Here is a 7,518-nt window from a genome sequence, read left to right as displayed (position 1 = left end):
ATACTGTTCATTCTCACTAACATCATACGGTTCCAATTCAAACACTTTTACTTCCCAAACTGTTTATGGTCATGATTCCTTTGTGCAGTGCTGTCTTTGTCCTGGTCAGTGCAGCCGCAGACTGTTCCATCTGGTTCACTGTCAGTTTCTCCTTTGATTATTTTGTGCCTATGTGCTGCCTGAAAATAACGAGAAAATGTTGTTCAGAGAAAGCCCTGGCTGTGGCTCTGGCTGCAACTGGCATTCTGGTCTGTTCAAAAAACATTTCCAGCTATTTTCAATTTGAAACTCGGAAGATAATTGATAATGTTCCATGGTACATTCGATCAAAGTTAAGCTATATTACTGATCATATGTAGCAAGAGTTATTTAGTTTGGTCACATTTAAATCCTTTCATTCCATTTGTGTTATTTCATTTGATGAACACTCTGACCATGACATGCATTTTAGTCGCCAGTCGAATCTGCAAGAGTCTGAGGGGTCAGAGGAAGGGAGAGCATCAGAACGATGCAGAGATGGAGAAACACGGGAAGTCGGTGATTTTCCTCTTCACAACATCCACCACCTTCATACTTCTGTGGGTTGCGGCCCGTGCAAATTTCTTATATTACAGTATTAACAGAACAATTCCTGACAAGTATGGAGGTTCTCTGAAGAATCTTGTGTTCGTCAGAGTAATGCTGAAGGATTTCAACTGCAGCACAAACACATTATTTAATCAGTATCTCCGTCCAAGTTCAGAGCGAAGTTCAGGATTTGGTGCATCAACTGGTTACACAAATCCTTCACTTAATGACTCAGCAAAGCAACGGAGAGAACTACAGAGGCAACCGCACTTTTCCCAATCCAGGAATTGCATATGCACGGCCAAGATTCCATCCGTACAATCACATGGATCTGAGTATATACCCAATGATGGACGGGAAGGAGGGGAAAAGAATGGGTCAACATTCAATACGCTCAGGAAAACGCTGCAATTTCTGATTGACAGACGGTTTGTCATACACAGGGGCACACAGAAATGAGCAGCAGGAGGCCTTTCAGCGCTTCATGTCTGGTCCTCCTGCCAGCCAGTAGATGGTGGTTCATTAAATTGGACCATCAAACCCGCATTTCGTGTGCACCTGTGCACTGCACCACCGCAACCACCATCCCACAATTTGTATTTGAATCTATCTATCTCCAAATTCAGCAATACTGAATGGCGTGACAAAGTGACTGCAGATAAAGGGGAAGAGGTAACGACCAACGTCAGGGTCAGATGGAAAGAGGGTGCAGGAGCGATTGAAAATGACGGACTGGCTGTGAGTGATGGGTTCAGCTGCAACATTGGGTCTTCACTGCCTGCCCTGTGGATGACCGTGAAAGACTGGCAGGAAAGGTCACTGCATTTCCCCTGCAGTGGAAGAGCGGAAGGGTCAGAAATAGTTCCTCCCGAACCATCATAACTGTCTGACTCTCTGCACAGCTCATAATAAACACGATTACAACAAGGGAAAGGCTCCGGGTGCTGGTGATCCCCTCATCTGAATGAGTTATTTTCACAGACATATTTTTTGAGATTGAGTTCATTCAGTCCACCTTCCGTCAGCTCCTCGGCTTTCTCTCTATCTCTGCCCCTTTCTGTTTATCTTTGTCTGTTCCTCTGTTCCTCTCTCGAACTGCCCCCATCTCTCAGCTTCTTGATCAGTCTATCTCTCTCTGTCTCTGTCTTGCTCGATGAGCCTCCCTGTCTGTATTGTTCTCTCTCTCTCTACCTCTTTATCTGTTTGTTTGTCTCTCTGTCTCCGTCTGTGACTATCCTTTTTTGGCTCACTGTCTATCTTTCGCTGTCTCTCTGTCTCGCCTTCGCTCTCTCTGCATCTTTCTCACATTGACCATGTCAGACACTTGTCACATACTCACATCCCATCATTCCCCAGGCAGTGATTTTGCAAAATACACAGTGCACAGATACAGGAGCAATATTTTGGCACATTACCGTAATTAAGTCTGATGGAGTTTGATCATCGACCTGTCCTCTCCCTGTGGTTGGGTGGGACGTGTGTTTATGTATTTTCCTTTCGGTGTGTGAGGGTCTCTGCGTGTCTCTGAGTGTCACTGCCATTGTGAGGGTGTCACTCTGTGTGTATGTCCCTCAGTTCTTGTCATTAGGTATGTCTCTGAGTGTGACACTTTAAGAGTGCATTTATGCGCATAAGTTTCCCTTTGTGGGTATTGGGAAGTACGTCGGTGACGATATATTCATGTGTTTATGTATTTTGGAATGTTATTCAGTCTCTATGAGAGGGTTTCCATGAAGGTGAGTGTATTTTGTGTGGGTGTATGTTACGGTGCCTGTGTGATTGCGTATCTTGTGCTTGCACATGTGCATCTGTTCTGTTTTTGACTATGTATGTGTTGTTTGTGGGGTTACAGTCGCATGACTGCGTAGCTTTGCATGTGTGTATATGTGTGTTACTGTCAGGATGTCATGATGGTTCTGTTACCCCGTGTGAGTATCTCTGAGTGTCAGTGCATTACTGTGGGAGTGTGGAGCATATCTCTACCTGGCTATTTTCTTGTTTAATAGAGAACATATAACATAGAATATAGAATATAGAACATAGAACAATACAGTGCAGAACAGGCAATTCGGCCTTTGATGTTGCGCCGACCTGTGAACTAATCTAAGATCTTCCCCCTACACTTTCACATCATCATCCATATGCTTATCCAAGGGATGATTAAATGCCCCAAATGTGGCTGAGTTGACTACTTCAGTCGGCAGGGTATTTCACGCCCTTACTCCCTCTGAGTTAAAAAAGCCTCTGTAATTTGTCTTAAATCTATCACCTCTCAAATTGCAGCTATGTCCCCTCGTACAAGCCGTTTTCACCATCCTAGGAAAAATACTCTCAGTGTCCATCCTACCTAATCCTCTGATCATTTTGTATCTATAAAGAGAGAGAGAGAGTTAAATACATATAGTTTAATACAGATAATGATCAGGTTAAGTCAGGAGTAAAGGAGAATTAAATACCGACACCAGGATTCCTGTTCCAGGTTCACAATGCTGCTGCTGTAGACGCCACCGACGGCATCTTTCACCGTGATCACTGCCACAAGGAACGGAAGAACAAGACGAAGACGAGAGAGAAAAGAAGAAAGATCTTGCGACCGGCCTGATGATCAGAAGTTAACAGGCTCCGGAGACTAAACGCTCTATCCTACCACTGGCGCCATTCGAAAATAAAATTCACGATGAAGAGGCAAGGGAGATTGACAAGGACCCGAGTGTTTCACCTGTGAAGTGAGACTAGCCAAGTTGGATTTGGTTTCAGATAATCGACTGATGTCAAGTTAGTGTTCTTCTCTGACTACTGCCTCCTGCTGGCCTGCAAGGGAACATGGAATCTGAAAGTGAAACTGTCAAAACCAGAAAACATGGAGGAGTTAAAAAGGGTTACACACGTTGGAGGAACGTGAAGCCCTCCTTTGAGTCTTCATCAGACTTGTGGGAATCTGTCAAGGGGACCATCAAGAGGATCTTTATTCTCAAAGGTGATCTATAGGTGAGAGAGAAATTGAGAAAACTCCAGAAAAGTTTTTTAGAAATTCCTGCTGGAGCTGATGGTTGGGGATTATGTCATGGATGATCTCTAGAAGGTGAATAACCAGTAAGCATCACTCTTTACTTCAGAAGTCTCCAAGATAACCTCTAAGATAATCAACAAATCCTTTTCTGCCAGACTGAATGACATGAATTCCACAAACAGTGCGGCCCCTCGGTCATTCCATTCCTCTCTCATGGAGGTCACAGGCAACTGTACATAGGAGAGGATTTACCAACAATTATCTCTTAATAAGATGACTAAAGGTCTCGAGTCCTCAGACAATAGTAAGTTTCCATGAAGTGATGCCTTACTGGCCGAGTTGCGACGTGATCGGCCAGGTCCTTTTGGTGGTGTAGGACAGCCTGCTACAAAGAGGTCGCCTGTGTGATTCCATGAGGAAAGGTGCCACAACCCTCCTCCCCGACGCCCCCGCCCCCCCCGCGCCCACCCGCAACTACGATCAGAATGGGGACAGGGACGGCAGTTGACCAATTTCATTGTGAGTATGGATTTTAAAAATCCTGTAATGGTCTTCGCCAATACCACACACATAATCACAAAGAATAAGTAATGAAAGTCAGTTTCCGACAGTAACTGTGTCACTGAACACATCCACGACTGAGGATCTCCTCAAATTCAAAGTGTAAATCTCCTGAACTAACGCGGTCCCCGAATCTGTGGGACACGTAAGGGAAGTGCTTGATCCTTAAGACTAGGATTCTGAAGCACAGCATCTTGATGGAGGCAGAAATTGTCTCTGTTGCTTTGCTTTTTCACTCACAGATTTTCTATTTCCCATAGGAGTTCATATGCATCCTCAATGAGGTTGCTCCTCGATGGTTATATCAGCTCCAATCAATACGCATCGGCCTAGCAGAATGAGAGTATCCTGAATATATTTCATAGCTGACTCTCAGCGATACATGAGCTGTACAGCAGCAGACAGGGGGGTGAGTCATTCTCTGTTCCCTGCAGTGTCCCGCATAAGTGCAGTGAAGAAGCGTAAGATAGCTGACCGATGAATTGATCGAATAGTTTGAAAGGAGATTGAAGGTGAAGCCAGAGAGGGATAAAAGTGAAAATTTGTCAACGTCCTGAAACGTTTGAGCGGTAGTCAATAGTGTCACTAAGTCCTGTAGTGATGGCGAAATGAGTCTTCGTGTGAGGACTGGTAAAGGAGAAAAAACAGAGTGGGAACAACATTTCATTTACATGTTCTCAAGCTGGCATTGTGAATCTTTACTTGAGACGCAGTGTTTGTAATCTCTATCAATGACCGACAACACAATGTCAGGTGAGACGGTAAAAGACAAGGATTAAATGGGAATGCTGAAAAGAGGAAGGGCAGGTTCAGTGTGAGTGAGCAAGTCATAGTCTGACCACCATATTGTGGAGAAATGTGAGGCACTGTCCCTTCATTTTAGCCTTGGAAAGATTTCAGGCATGAATAAATTTCTCGATGTTTTTCCATGTCCGAAATAAAGAGACAATAAGAGGTCTTTCTTTCCATTCAATGCCGGCGATTTCCATTATTCTGTTTAAAACATTTACTCCCCTTAGATTCTTCTGAATTCCAGGAATACAACCCAGAGTTTGTGTCATTTCAGGCACTCAGAGTTGAACCATGACTTGCCACCTATCTTTCGAGGCAATCAATGCTGCAGTCAAATGGACATGGACTACCCAGTCTCCACTCTTTCATTGTTGCTTCCTTTCTGCAAATTCAAGCCACTACTGTATGAGCATCAAGTGACAGCAAGGGAAAAACCTAAAATTGCTGATTGACTCTTTTAGAAGCATCTGTCCTGACGTGACAGAATCCAGGAAAAGAAATGAGGGTAGACTGTGTGTGAACCAGGGGTGGGGTCGTGAAAATATGTAAAGTGAAAAATGGCCGAGATCCTGGTCCACATTGGGACCAACAACATTATGTGATAAAATAACTCTTCAGTGTCTTGTATTCTGAATTACCATTTATTTACAAATGCATAGTCTTTCACAGTGGCGTCTCACTGAGTCAGGTATTCAGCATCTCAATATCGCTGACATTCACCCTTGACAATCAGCTAGGTGACCCTGATTGGCACAGATTAACAGCCCCAATCAGGGATTTCATATCCTATAAGGTCCAGCTGGCTGACCACATGGCAATCATTACCAGGAGAAAAAACAATGAGTTTCTGTAGGTAGAAATTAGCAAATCGGGCAAAACATTGAAAAGCTGATCCATGGGTGACTCTGAGTCCTCATTAGTCCGAAGAACGTGTGGCTGGGAAACATTGGTTACAGGGGAAGGACTTTGGACATTTAAATTATTGGAAGTGCTTCTGAGGCTATGGTGATCTGAATATATTGCGTTCGTTTTGTTTTAATTATATGGGGATTGCCACCCAGCTGGGGAGAAATGCTACTGAAGCTGAGGAATATTTAATCAGATCTGTCAGAGGGTTGGGAATCTGGAATCAAACGAAGTTAGAAGTGAAATGAAGCTGGCCACGGGAAGTAGACAATCTGTGGCTAAAAGAGAAAAGCAGCAGAATCACATTCGGGATCTCTTAAGATGTTGTGCTTCTGAGTCCTTGTCTTCAGATCAAACACTTGCTTCCCGTCCCTCACACATTTCGGTTTAGAGTTCTTACCAGCGCGTTACTTGTCGAATTTCAGGGGATCTTCAATAACATATGCATTAAGTGATGCAGTTACTGTGGAAACCTAACTTTTTCATTTATTATTTTGTCTCTATGATGATGTGCGAGGTATTTGTTCAGAAAAAGACTGAAATGGTACATCAACATTTTGAACTGTTCACATCTGCCCAAGAAGCAAAAATTACAATTCACTAATTGATTACATCTCCCAGCATTGTATTAACACAAAAACAAAGATGTAAGCATGCAGAAATGTATTACATTTTCTCCAAAAGTTACGGACATAATGAGATAGTATTATGTACCAATATTATTGTATTTGGGAAGAATTATCATAAAATGCTCAAATTGTTTATTACAACGAAGAATGAAGAAACTGAATTTGAAACCAGAGCCCTGAATTTAAATACAGGGAACAACAAGGAATTGATGCATAAATGGCCAAAAACCTGATTGATTTCACAGGGAACAGAAAGTGGTGCTGGAAAAGCACAACGGGTCAGCAGCATCTGAGGAGCAGGAAAATCGCAACCTTGGGCATAAGCCATTAAAGCGGAAGCAGATGATTCCTGATGAAGAGCCTATGTTCAAAACATGTGCTCTCTTGCTCCTTGGATTCTGCCAGAATTGCTGTATTCCAGCCCCAGACTCTCAACTCTGATCTTCAACATCTGCAATGCACACTTTCTCAGTGGATAGGTAATCGCTAAAAAGTAAGAAACATATTAATGAATCACAACAATTATTCAATCACCTCAAGGACAATAACTAAACAGGAAAGGTAACAATGGGCAGCGCTGCCTGATTCCAGGACAGTTCGTGAAGCTTTCTGATTCCCACCCATTTATAGAGACTGCACTAATGAAGTTGGTACACAACAGGCCAATCCAAATGCAGCTCTCTGCCCCAAAACCAGTTTTGTAGAATAAGTCACACGTGTTTGTGTGTGATTTCCTGTCAAAGGCCTTCTCCTGGTTCAGGCTGATAAGGTAGCTTTCCTACCTTACTACCCAACACATAGAAAATTACATCACAAAGGAGCTCGAGGCTCTCAGATGTCATCCTTAGCAGTACAGTACAGGTTTGGTCGGGGTGAATCACAGATCCCACAGCACACCTGACCTCGTTGGCGATTATCTCATAAAGGATTCTGTAAGCTGCATTTAGCAGTGAAACAGGTCGTCAGTCCTTCCTATCCCTCTTCCCATTGTAGATGAGAGGGATGATACGTTCCTGTTGGATTCACACAGACTACCTGTTTGAAGCATACTGC

The sequence above is a fragment of the Chiloscyllium plagiosum genome, unplaced genomic scaffold, assembly GCF_037043375.1.
Source record: "Chiloscyllium plagiosum isolate Xiang-an unplaced genomic scaffold, Cpla_swu_hap1 HiC_scaffold_40, whole genome shotgun sequence".
Classification (NCBI taxonomy): Eukaryota; Metazoa; Chordata; class Chondrichthyes; order Orectolobiformes; family Hemiscylliidae; genus Chiloscyllium; species Chiloscyllium plagiosum.
The sequence above is the reverse complement of the archived record's forward strand: the minus strand, read 5'-3'. Positions refer to the sequence as shown.